A 14,298-nucleotide genomic window follows, 5' to 3' on the forward strand; every position below is an offset into this window, starting at 1 on the left:
GTTGTAATTGTAGTGTACTAGGTCCTTTTTCCTCATTCTCTCCAATCGCCAGAGATAGGAAAAATCCAAATGGTCCATTAACTTGTATGGGGGCCGTTCATCCTGCTTCTTCCTTAACCCTGCTTGTCTTGTAAATATTAAAGCAATACCACCACCCATCCTTTTTAAATGGTCATTACAGGTGATACAAGAAGTTGCAAGACAGTAGGAGATTCAATGGTGATAAATTTTGAAAAGTGGAAGAGTATAGGTAAGGAAATAAATATTTTCTGTAAAAGAAGAGAGGAAGGTTGTTCCAGTATCTTCTCTGGAATGTAAGGAATAGAAGGGTATTTAAGGCTAAAGTATAATAATGTATTCAAAAAATTATTTGGGTAGAGAAAAAAATACAATGTGGAATTGATAAGTACTATTAGGTAATGGTTGTGATTATAAATGGAAATAGTGCAAAGCAGTATGGGAGGGAGGAAATATAGTTGGGACTGGGGCTAAACATGAAATAGAGATAGGTAGGTAGAAAAAATACACAGAAGTGTATGTATAGAAGCAGTTCATTGGGACGGTTTTGGAATAAGAGTTACCAGTGAAATGTGTATGTAGGAAGCATAATATTAGAGTAGGAGGGAGTGAGTAGGAATTGGGGGTAGAGTATGGGAGCAGGTCAATTTATAACTGAGATCAGTTTATAGCCAGAAAAAAACAATTCATAAAAAGGTGCAAGTAAAACAGGTTGTCTGTCACTTCCTGAGACTAAAAAACTGGCATATGCAATATAGTCTACTGGTCAAGCAAAAGAATACAGTGACCAACTTCATAAGCATTCCTTAGAGCGCACAGACTATTATATAGAGATCTTCAGTCATAGAGCAGGCATGTAGTTAACTGATTAAAGTTAATATGCATCATGATAAACATGCTTACATTAAACACTGACAAAATTCTCACTAAACCTGTAGGTGTTTGGTCTATAATGAGTAATGTATACTTAGCATTCATTATTGAAGTATGTCTGAGTCAGGGTCCAAAACTTTATAAAATGAGATGTCTATTGATTGTGGCAGTAAATGAAATGCCAAGCCTTTTTGGCCCTATGGAGAGTCCCCAAAAATATGTATTCATTGTTCCATCTGCTTGATTTATTTTATAATCATAGATGTTTGTGATTATTGTCTTGTAGGTTCCCAGTTTGGCCGTTGGAATTGTCATGCTGATTTACACAGCTGAGCAATTTCTTGAATCATTCAGCATATAAATGCCTTCCTGGAGGTAGTTCCAAAAAAGACAGCACATATCTAATTAGCAGATGTCTCTCCCCCATAATGCCGGATTAGCATTCACCACAGCTGCAGGGCTGCCTCTATATTGTGAAGTATGTCTTCATGTTAGAACACCATGTTAGTATGACTGATAAATAGCGAAAAGGTACTTGCAGTGTTTACACATCATGGTACTTTCATGAATCCCAGCCATTGTCTTTAATGTGAGCTAAAGTGCTGATATTTTATTAAGTGCTGACTTCTGACAGGTGATGCAGGAGCTAATGTCCTAAATTGTTATGCATTTCTCTTCCTGTCAGATGTTGATTCACCCCAATAATTTTATACACAAAGCTATTTCAGTGGTGGTGAAAATAAATTGTGTTGTTGCTTCAATTATATTTAGATTATGGAAACATATTTAGATGTTGTATTATTAAATATGTACAAGTCCATAAATAGAAACTCTCAAATATGAGCTCTAAAATCAGCATGGCAAAATTCTTTAACACTATTAGAATATTTTCCTTTTTTGCTTGTCCAGTCCTGTGCAAATCATAGGTTTCCTTTAGGGGATAAATGCCTAGATAATGTCGACTATGTCTGTGTGCCTTACTGATATTTTTCATTTTGATGCATAGTCATTATAGATTATGTTCAAACATATGCACAAATAGATCAGAGAGTCTTCAAGACTTTGCTCATAACTTAATAAATGTGTTAAGTTTTATAATGCTCTAATGGTACAATATAATATATTCTGTATGTAACCAACAGACACTTTCATTGTCAAACATAAATGTTCATGCATGTTATTATAACTGATTATATAGCTGCTGTTTTACCCAGTCTTATTGTTTCAATTAAGTAAGTTTCCCAAAATCAAATGGCAGAGGAGATGACCCAATTTACATATATTTTGATTGTTTACAAGAGATTTATTCATCTATAATAACCAAGGAACAGAATTCTGCTATTGCAAAACCTTTATCAGTATTTCAAGTTCAAACTTTCAAATGTCTTAAGAGAACTCCAAAAAGAGTGTTTCTGCATCAGTAGGAAACACAAGAAAATCTGTCATTAATCCTAAAATGTATTTCAGTAAGTTTGAGCTACTCTGCCCCTTCATGAATATCACTTGTGTCAGACTCTCCAAGCACAGAAGAAGGTTTTAGGCACAGATTTTAAATGTACATGGCTGTCACTAATTAATATAAGAATGACCCTACAGAATATTCCACTAAAAATAGCACCCAGGGTGTCAGAGAACGCAACCAAAATGTTTACTTAGGCTCAGAGCCCTGGGTAAAGAGTCACAAAAAGTAATCAATAAACTACTTCCAGGTGGGGGGAAAAATGGAGGACAATGAAAAAAGGGGAGCATAAGCTGACTGAGTTTAAAGCAGGCCCACAGGAATAACAGCTTTGCAAACTGTTCCAAAAGGTGCTGGCAGTCACTGACGATAAAGACCTCATGACAGGAACAACAACAAATGAAAAATGAGAAGTGAGTAAGCTAAAAGAAGTACTCCAGGACTTGGATGAGAATAGAGCAGCTTTCAGATCAGAGATGCAGGAGCAGTGCAGAAGGTTGACATAAATAGATGAAACAGCTACAGTGACCAAAAGGAAAACTGGATCACTTAGAAAACAGATAGAGAAGAAACATAAGAATAGAAGGAGTGTCAGAGCATGTCCTGGATACATAACAGGAAAGAATGCTGCTGAAATTTCTGGAAACAAGGCATCACTTGACCAGATTACTATAACCAATAAAAGAAGAAATCCACAGAGCAGTATTATAGGAGGGGGGGGGGGTAGAAGAGCAGGACAGCTAAAACATATATTAGATTGGGCCTTTGCTCGCACCTCTAAACTGTCCAGATTTTTGCCTCATATTTTTTATCTGTTTCTTATAAAATTGCAGTTTTCTGGCAAATTACTGGTGAATCATTGAGAACTAAAGTCAGAATAGAGTGGCAGACAATTGCATTTCATATTTTATATCCCTCAGAAAATTAATGCTAATGCAAAACCTGTTATTCTATTAACTTTCTAAGTTTGTAAGAGCAATATTTAAAAAGTGTCCCTATTTTCTACCTTTCTCACCCCATTATTTGCGGTTTTGTAAAGATTTCTTGCTCTAAGAGGTTGACAGGTATGCCTGTGCAGCTATAAACTTAAAGAAAAAATGATATCACACACCAGAACACTTAAACTGTTACCTTTAATTATATGTTTGCAAAACTGTTGGAGGGCTATCCAATTCGCTGCGTAAAATTAGAAAACAGATGGCTGACTTCTTGGGGATACTGAAAAACTAGGGAATTCCTGCATGGATTAACTACCCTGCTGTTTTCAGTATAATATGGATGCAAAAACAGACATAAGTTCCATACATAAGGCGAGCCAGAAGCATTTGTTAAGGAAATTGAGCACAGTGGAAACTGGAGCAACAGACACAAAGAAATAAATTTAAATATCCCACCAGAAATGGATTGGCAGACACTCTTGTGAAGAACCAAAGAGGGGATAGAGTTACAAGCATTATTCAGAGCATTTAACTTGGCTGCATTTGTGAGAAAAGAACCAACAGGAAGTAAACAAAAGCATACAAAGTGCTGCAAACAAGATATGTGAAGCAAACAAGATCATGGGCATAGCAGATGACAGAAATGGAGGAAAACACATAAAAACTGGATGAGAAACATGAGGGAGTACACAAAAAATGCAATAAGAAGACCAATAAGTAGGTCAAAGCAGAAATCCTGCACAAGAGGAGAGTCCAAAAGTGACTACAGCAAAATCAGGGGCAGATATACAAGAAGAAGAAGAAGATTATACCATCAAAGAGGAGACACTGCAACTGAAGCCTCTGGGAATTCATAAGCCAAGTGCTGGACCTTAGTGGGTCTGCATAGGCTGGTCTATTCAAAGAAAGAGTGAAGAAAAGCAAAGTGGAACAATAACTAGAAAAATCAGACCTGGGAGGAGGCCAAGAGCAAGGACGACATCAGGAACTGGTTAGCCTGTTCACACAGGGCAGGGAGGGAGTGAGAGATGAGAGAAGAAATAAGAGACGGTGCAAGGAAAAAATAATTCATGTACTTAGTGTCACAAAAGGAAATATTGCCAGCCCAGCTATCTGGAATTTTATAAACAATTCTGTGTCATTTGTGAATATTGATATGATTTATAGAGAACTGCATGTTACATACTGAGTTAAATGTAACCGCATCATGCCCTGCTGGCTTAGAATAGAAATGTATAGAAACTATTGTAATTGTGTAACTGTTTTAACAGTAGAAATTGGGACATAAAAGGTTAACTTGCAAAACTTTAAGAAAATAAGTTGAAATTAAATTGCTTTATGATTTTGCAATAAAAGTTATCTCTCAGTTTCAGTTCAGCAGCAGACACAATGTCTAGAGCTAAATGTGTTTGTATTGTCTTGGTTCTAGGTTTAAAATGTAAAAGTGTTTTACTGTTTTATGACTTTCAGGATCAGCAAACACCTGAGAGATATGTATTTTTCTCACAAAGATGTTAAATTCTGTTCGATTATGACAAAAGGGGGTTTAGCCTAGGAACTGAAATCAGGTGACAAAAAGTGATGTCATCCAAGCTAACTCAGCAGTACTTAAATTATTTACAAGAAAATTTAATTTAGCCTTACATTTTCACGATAACAATACTATTACTGGCCATTTGGATACATGTAGGCCTAGTATTTTTTTACCCCCATCACACCCCCTAGTACAACTGTTTGAGAATCTATGTGAAGCTGATATCAGGAACTTATTAGTGAACAAGTATAAAAAACCTGGTCAAGCTAACTTGGACTGTGATGAGAAAAAACTATTAAGTGAAATTTTAGAGCATCGTGATATAAGAATAATGAAACCTGATAAAGTGATGTCTATCTTGAGGTCTCACGAAATGAGATTAATATAGCAAATCTTAATATAGACCTGGAATTGGAACAGCTGTTATTAAATGGGCAAATTACCTTAGAAACTCATAATTATATGCTTATAAGCCATCCTAAAATACCCACAATTTTTGGCATACCAAAAATTCATAAATCCTTAGAAAACCCACCATTAAGACCAATTGTGGATGCAAAAGCCTCAAAAACTTATAGTATTGCTAAGTTCATTGACAATATGACCAAAAACATTCTAGATTCACGTAGTCTTGTGATTAGGGACTCATGGGACTTTCTTACTAAAGTTAAACAGGACATGTTTTTTGATAGTAACATATTAGTCACTATTGATGTCTGTGATCTCTTTTCAGTTATTCCACATCAAATTAGCCTTGAATGGTTTTATGATTATGTGCCAATTCAACACTTAATCATAACACCATTCTTACTTTACGAACATGTATGGAAATAATATTAGAGAATAATTTTGTGACCTTTGAAGGGCATCTTTTTAAGCAAAAACAGGGTGTTGCAATGGATGCGTGCTGTGCTCCAGTGTTTGCCAACATTGTCTTGGCCAAATGGGAGGACCTGTTTGTTACCAACTCGGAATTTAGGACTTCATGGGTATTGTATGGGCGATACCTAGATGATATAGTCCTGTTCTGGAAAGATAGTGAGGACGACCTGAAGAGGTTCTTCACCTATATTAATGGAACTACAAGTTTTCTTAAGTTTACTATGAATAGCAATGTAGAACTGATTAATTACTTAGATGTTACCATCAAGAAAGACTTTGAACACAATTGTTTTGTTTCACAACTATATAGGAAACCTACCTATTCAAATTCACTATTGCATTATACAAGCGCACACCCATTGCACCAGAAAAAAGCCCTAGTTAAGGGCCAATATGTAAGACTGGCCGGAGTGGTGTCTGACTTTGCGGATTTTCTTAGTGAATGTGAAACATTAAAAAACATGTTTTGTAAGAGGGGGTACCCTGAATCCTTTGTCATAGATATTTTTAATGAATTTAAGACTAAAAGAATGAATGGTCATTTTCTTGCACTACTAGGGCAGGTGTCCACCAATACTGCTGTGTTTGCTTGCACTGTTTTATCTTGGATGAATATTGTCTGTATTTTCCTGGATTTGGAGTTTTCTGCTTATAAAGGATTTACCACCTACCAAGCGTCGCTTTTGTTTTGCAACAGCTGCCTTTTATTTTTCATAGCAGTAATATTTAATATTAATTTAAGAAAACTCTCAGAGAGAGACTGGGCATTTTTACTTTGTCTTTGACCTAACAAAAACATCCACTCATCACCACCATCTTCACTTGCCTTGCTGTAAGTCAGTCTATGGTACAGTGATTTCTCTTAGATATAGTTAGTAATATAGTGAAGTATAGCTTAGATGTTTTCTTTATTTATTTGAGACCATGCTTCACTCTTTTAAACATTTCCTGTGATTGTGAACTCTGAACTCTATTATTTATTATTGAACATATTTAAACCTATCTTTGTGGCTGATATCTGTGAGACTTATTTAAGCTCTAAGAGTACATGCATATGTATTTGGTAACACTGTACAGGCCACTTCTAAATAGCCTTGCTCTTGGTCAAACTACCATTTGGATTAATAGTAACATTACACAGTAGGATTATACACCCTTTGTTAAGGGTCTTAAGTAGCTGATAAGTAGTGGCTGGTGGCAGCTGGAACTACCTTATAGTCTGGGCAGAAGGGGGCATAGCTAGTAAACCTATGCCAGTCTTCCCAAGGTATGTGTGTGCTTGTATATACATCAAATCTCAATGAGTGTGTGTGTGTGTGTGTGTGTGTGTGTGTGTGTGTGTGTGTGTGTGTGTGTGTGTGTGTGTGTGTGTGTGTGTGTCAGCTACTTGGGCAGGGACACAAAGCACTGGTTGGACAGAGATGGTGCTGGAGGTCTTAGCTTGGCCACTCAGCTGAGATCTCATCTCTATAGCTGTGCCAATGGGGAGTCTAATTAGAGATCTGGAGAAAGAGGGAGAAACCAGCCCTAGACTGACTGTGATCTCTGTGTGCTCTTAAGGGAAATTGCACTTTACTGTGTGTATACTTGTCATCCTCCCAAGTGTACATCCCCCACTGGTGCTAGTGGTGAGGAATTAGGCTCCTTGATTACTGGGCCAGTGCACGGTATGGTTTTATGACTTTCAGGATCTGAGAAAACATCTGAGAGAGATGTATTTTTCACACAGACATGTTAAATTCTGTTAGTTTCTGACAAAAGGGGGTCTAGACTGGGAACTGAAGTCAGGTGACAAAAAGGGATGCCATCCAATCTAACCTAGCAGTAATATTTGATATTAATTTAAGAAAACTCTCAGACAGCAAGACTGGGCATTTTATACTTTGTCTTTGACCTAACAAGAACATCCACTCATCACCACCAACTGCACTTGCCTTGCTGTAAGTAATTCTAGGGTACAGTAATTTCTCTTAGATACAGTTAGAAATATAGTGAAGTATAGCTTAGATGTTTTCTTTCTTTATTTGAGACTGTCCTGCACTGTTGTTTTAAATATTTCCTGTGATTTTGAACTCTGAAGTAACTGTGTATATTTACTGAGTATTGTCTTCTTATTTTATTTATTATTAAATATATTTAAACCTGTCTTTGTGGCTGATATTTGTGAGGCATATTTACGATCTGAGAGAGCTTGCATATGTATTTGGTGACACTGTACAGGCCACTCCTAAATAGCCTTGCTCTTGGTCAGACTACCATTTGGATTAATAGTAACATTGCACAGTAGGATTGGACACCCTTTTTTAAGGGCCTTATGTAGCTGATAACTAGTGGCTGGTGGCAGCTGAAACTACCTTATATTCTGGGCAGAAGGAGGATAGCTAGCAAACATGTGCCAGCCTTACCCAGGTGTGTGTGTGTGTGTGTGTGTGTTTGTTTCTATATAAAGCAAATCTCAAAGTGTGTGTGTATCAGCTACTTGGGCAGGGACACAAAGCACTGGTTGGATAGAGAGGGTGCTGGAGGTCATAGCTTGGCCACTCAACTGATATCTCAACTCTATAGCTGTGCCAGTGGGGAGTCTTATTGGAGATCTGGAGAAAGATGAAGAAACCAGCCTCAGACTGGCTGTGATCTCCGTGTGCTCTTAAGAGAAATTGCACTTTACTGTGTGTGTACTTGTCATCCTCCCAGTCTGTACATTCCCCACTGTTGGCAGTGATGACGATTGAGGCTCCTTGATTACTGGGCCAGTGTTGGGGCATCACACTTAGTAAACTCAATTGCATGCAGGCATTGGCTCATGACTGCATGTTAAAAGAACTGAGAGACTAAAGTTATGAAAGTGACAGGACAAAAGGGGATAAATCAGAATGAAAACAACAAATGCGATTTGTGAACACAAGGAACTAAGAAACAAAAAACAAACAAAAACCAAGGTGAGGCTCTGGACTCAAAAATTAAGCACTTTCATTCCTTTTTTATTACTTAAGAATTTCTTCAGAAAATATATATGCAAAACACATCCAATCTTTAAAAGTGAAGCAAAAAGCCACTTTACTTAAAATCACCAATAATACATGAAAATCTAGTGAGTGTTGTCCCATCATTCATGACTTTAAAGTGCCATAGTGTAAAACACTCTTAATAACAAAAACTTAAAAAGTTCTGATAAAGCTATTATAAATTTGGCATTGTTAAAAAATAAATTGATGTTAATGGATTCAGTAAGCCTGATGCATGATCTGCTTTGAATATTATCTGCCATATAGACTCACTGCATTCAAGTAATGTCTTGTAATCCCCAATATACACATCAGCTCTAACAGAATCCAAAACAGAAAAAGTATACTTTCTTAAGTCATTACAAACTACTGCGTGCTTAGATGAAGTGCTATTTAGGTCTTTTTTCTTTATAGCTAGCAAATGTTCCTCGATCCTTCCTTTGAAACATCTGATAACTTTTCCTACATAAAAACAATTACAACATTTGCAGCAAGTAGTGTACACTATATATTTAGAAGTACAATTATAACAACCTTTTGCCTATACCACCTTGTTGCAGTGTTTAACCTGAATGAAGGAATTATTGCTAATATATCTGCAATGCTTACAATGGCCAAAGTTAAAGGTGCCCCATGAACCATGTGTCAAAACAAAAGGTTTCTCTCTGTCCTTGTTCAGTTAATGATTTCAAATTGCAAAATTTCTTAAAGGTGAAAACAGGTTTATCACCCAAAATTTTGGCTAAATCAACAATACCAAGAACGATCTTCCAGTTCATAGAAATGATGCCTTTAATTATCCAGAGTTTGTTAGAAAATGGAATAGGAAAACCATTTAAATGAATGTGATTGCTGTGTATCTGAAGGTGAAATGTCAAAACACAGTGAGGAAACATGAGTGTTGCCCAGCTAGGATAGGATGTGCCTTAGATTGTCTCAACAAAAGCATTTCCTTTTCCAAAACTTCCAACCATGACTGATCATAATCACAATCCAGAAAAATGTCCTTAATCTAATCAGTTCTTGCAAAAACACAACCTCATCAGTGGTCAGCCTACTCATTCTGATCAACTGACCTTTAACAACTCCCCTTTTCATATTGCGAAGTAAGCTGTCACTATGGAGGTACTGGTTAACTAAAGTGTTCTTTCTAAAAATCCTACTATTAAAAACCCCCAAGTCATCATTGTAACTCAGGGAATTGTCCAGGAAGTTCAACTGGTCACCAAAACCCCCAATAGTAAATTTCAAAATGTCCATGCTTCCATTCATATAACACACAACATTATAAAAATCATCCAAATCTCCACTCCATAGAAAAAAACAGGTCATCTATGTATCTATGTTACAGTAGAAAGGTCTTAGATAAACTGTGTCCCTTGAGGAACTTTTGCTCCTACATAACCATAACTAAATTGGCAAACACTGGGGCAACTCTCAGTCACATAGTTACCCTAGAAATCTGCTTATATAACATCAGAAAAGCAGAAAAAGTTGTTATATAATACAAGGTCCAATAAGGAACAGACAGTGTAAACCTTATTATGATAAAAAAAAGTGTAATTGCTAAGATATTCCCTAATGTATTCAATCCCTACCTCCTTGTGAATACTTGTGTAGATGGAAGCAATGTCAAGGGAAGTAAATACAGATAGTGTTTCTTTAACTGGAAAATCATTGAGTAATTCCAAAAGGTAAACAAACCAAAATATGCGAAAAACAAACAACTAAACTAAAAAACAAATGCAAAAGAAGTAGTAGTACCACAGCAGTGTTTAATATTCACAGATAAGTGCTTTCGTCTGTGTAAAATTCAAATGGACTTCAACTTTTGCCAATGTTTTTATGTTGGCAAAACGAAGCTAAGGTTCCTTGATAGGATATATGAACATGAGTATAGTATCAAAAAAGCTAAGGAATCTAATGCTCTGGCAAGGCATGTTTTGATTCATCCCAACCATCCCTTTAATTATATGGCCATTGATGGCATTAGAACTAACCCTAGGGGTGGCCCATTGGGCCTATATTTAGAGAAAAAAGAACTTGCTTGGCAATTGAGGTTGGATGCTTGTTCATGAGCAGGTTTGAATGACATCAGTTCAATATATTATTTATTGAGATTAAAAGCCCTGCAACAATGATTTTATATATTTCTTGTTTAATGTCAAATTGCTCAATTTATGACTTTCTCATTTTCTCAGTTTTACATATTTACTTATATTTTAATCTTACATAACATATAATATATATATATATATATATATATATATATATATATATATATATATATATACATATATATATATTTTAAGTTTTTATACAAGCATTTGGTATAGTGTTTTAGTGGCTGATGATGCATATATTTACTTTTCAATACAATATTTTTCAACATGACCCTTCTTAACATAACCTGTTACTTGCATTTATCTTTAGTGTTGGTTTTAAATAAGGGTTTATGGCTTTAAGTATAGATTTTCTATTTGAATATTTTTGGAGAGAAATTATTCAATTAAGGTGATGTATTTAAGTGTAATTTTGTTGGAGTTTTTCATCTGAAGAAGTCCATTTGAATTTTACATGGAAGAAAGTACTTATCTGTGGATATTAAATGTTGTTGCGGTACCACTGGTTCTTTTGTATTTTTTTTTTTAGTTTAATTCCAAAAGGTGCCAAGAGTCTCGCAAATAATATTGTGAGCCCTGAACAACCGGATTCAAAATGTGATCCAGTAGGCTATAGATATAGAAATAGGTTCCATCTTAGAATGAGCTGTAGCCATGGTAGGTCTAAAAGGTGGCCTGCTACAGTTCTTGTGCACATTTATAGCTGTGCAATCCAACCCAATTGTGTCCTTATGTATCATGTGCATTTATTAGGAGGGAGTATGTTAGTTAGGAAGTTTCTAGAGGTTATGTGGAGGGTGTATGTTAATTTTGGGCATTACTGTCTGCCTCTGTCTGGAACAAGGGGGCCAGACCTGGGGTGAATTTCTTATTTTCCATCCATTGGTCAAGGTTACATTTAAATAGGGTTAGAGATGGACTCTGCTTCATATGGGAGCATGTTCCAGACACACATCTGTCTCACCAGCATGTCTTATGTCACAAGCAAACTTTAAATTATTGAATATAATGGTTTTGATGCTGTTCATTTTGTGGGTGTGCAAAAGGTCCATCAGAGCTACCCAAGGATGGTTTGTATGCCAGGCACAGACTTCATCTCAGTAAATTGTAGGAAAGAGTATAGGACAGGGTATTAAGGTGATCCACAGAGGACAATGTGTTTATACCTTGGATTCTCCTGGTAAGTAATCTTTGTGGGCATTCCATCTGTTACACACGTCTGGTCAGGTACATGGTGAAGGGAATATTATACTCAATGATGGGTCTGATAATGGCACTATGAGCTTCTTGGACCTGGATGCCATACCTGTACAAGTTGGGTGACATAGAATGATTTTCTTGCTACCATGGCCACATGTTGGTCAAAGGTCAGATTACTGTCAACATATGTTCCCAGATCCCTGACTACTGGGTGGAGTATTAGAAGTATCTTATTGATAGAGCAATTGGCCTGGGTGGCAGTTTTCAAAAAAGGCACTATAATACATTTTTTGGCAATGAGCTTTAGTCAGTGACTTTGGCACCAGTCATTTGTCTGTTAGACCCTCTTGTAAGATGTCTGTGTCATGGGAGAATCTGTGATAGCTCCCAGTTTGCTTTCATTTAAGAACTTGGTCAACCAAGGGGCCTTAACATTAGCCATTAACTCTGAGAAGTAGAAGCCAAATAGTAGCGGTCCCATTGTGGAACCCTGAGATACCCACTGGTGAATGGTCTCTAAGTAGAGGTGGTACCACCAATCCTGAGTCCTCTCTATTAGCCAGATAGAAGTCCAGGGAGTTATGTAGGTGTTTATGCCCAGTTCATTGAGTTTGTCAGCTATACCAGAACAGGGTATTTTATGAACACCTTAGCCAGTTACAGGTAGACTGCATGCACCATTTTACCCACATGCATTGTTATGGTGGCCTTCTCAAAGAAATCTCAGCTTTAGTTGGCTTGACCTTCCTGTGACAAAACCAAACTGGGTAGGGTCCAGTGTCTGAAGGCTGCCTAAGTCTTTGTTGATGATTTTCATGATAATTCATTAACTCATTTCATGGCTTTTCATTGTGGCTTACTCAGGCTAATAGGACTGTAGTTTCCAGGGTCTGTTGATGGTCCACCCTTGTGAAGTGGGATAACCATTGCAGTCCTCCTTTCTTTTCTTACAAAGCATGCTTTGAGGCTATAGTAGAAAAATCACTCAAGAGGTCCTGATAGGTCATATTTCTAGTCATTTATGAGGCATCCAGGGATATTATTAGTGCTCATTGAGGCTGTGTTTTTTGCCTTAGCAAGTGCCACTAGGACCTGCTCCCTGTTAACAGTTGGGTGGGGGTCATGCTAGTAGGTATTTCATGGGGTAGGCAGGGGGGAGTAGGGGGTGAAGCTTGAACTGATTTTGCCAGTGAGCAAACTTGCTCTGTTCTCTACTCACTGAAGGTGGCATCACTGACTACCATTTTGGCACACTAATGTGCACTAACTTTGAGGTTTTACACATAGCTGTAGAAGGCCCTGTGGTTGTCTTTAGCCTGTGAGGCTGTACTGACCATGTAATTGGCCTTGTTGGACTTAGTTAGTCCTCTAAATTTCCTGTATAGTTTAATCAGATTATCATTATGGGATTTGATCTTCCTGATTTTATCAATGACATTTTTCCCTTTTGTTATATATCCTATTAAGGTTAGGATTTCAGCAATTTGATTTATTTTTAGAATTTGTTTTGGGCTTTCTTCTAATAGGTATAGCTACCTCTATACAGCCATTTACATGGTTGTACAGCATCTCTGTTAACAATTCTGCATAGGCTGATGTGAAATCAGGGTTGGAAGGGGCACTGAATTTTGACAAACTTGCTTAATAGGATGTAGTTTACTTTGTAATAGTTTCTAACTGTTACAGGGTTTGTTGGGTTTATCAAGTTGATTTTTATTTCGATGGAGATTGCTATGTGGTCTGACCTCACCAGTGAGGACATGACATGGGCGGAGGTCAGCGTGCTACCATTTTGGTGGGTACCAGGTCCAGTTTGTTTGAACCACTAGTAGGTGTGCACACTATTTGATTAAGGGTATTTGTGTTAATAAAATCCAGGCATTATTGTGCCTGTGAGTAAGAGACAGCATATGTTTCACAGTCTACAGACAGGTAGTTAAAGTCTACCATGAACAGGATATTTGGTTTAATGGTGAGTGTCTCTAGTAGGTCTAGGTACAAGCTGTGAGATTCTAGGGGCATAGAGGCTGACCTATAGCTTTCTAGGATATGGTATGGGACTTTGCCTCTGGTACTTTGCATGTGAATAAATCCCAGGTCATCATCCTGTTTAACCTACATAGATTTATGCTTGTTGCTAATTTATATTGAGACTCCTCCACTTTTTGTTCTTGTCTGTGCAGCTGATGGTCTAAATCTGTGGAAGGCACTGAAGCCTTGCACTGCTGGAATACTTTCTGTACTTAAACCGTGTCTCTGTTATGGC

Source organism: Protopterus annectens, chromosome 15.part0, assembly GCF_019279795.1.
Source record: "Protopterus annectens isolate FY-2018-M chromosome 15.part0, PAN1.0, whole genome shotgun sequence".
NCBI classification, from domain to species: Eukaryota; Metazoa; Chordata; order Ceratodontiformes; family Protopteridae; genus Protopterus; species Protopterus annectens.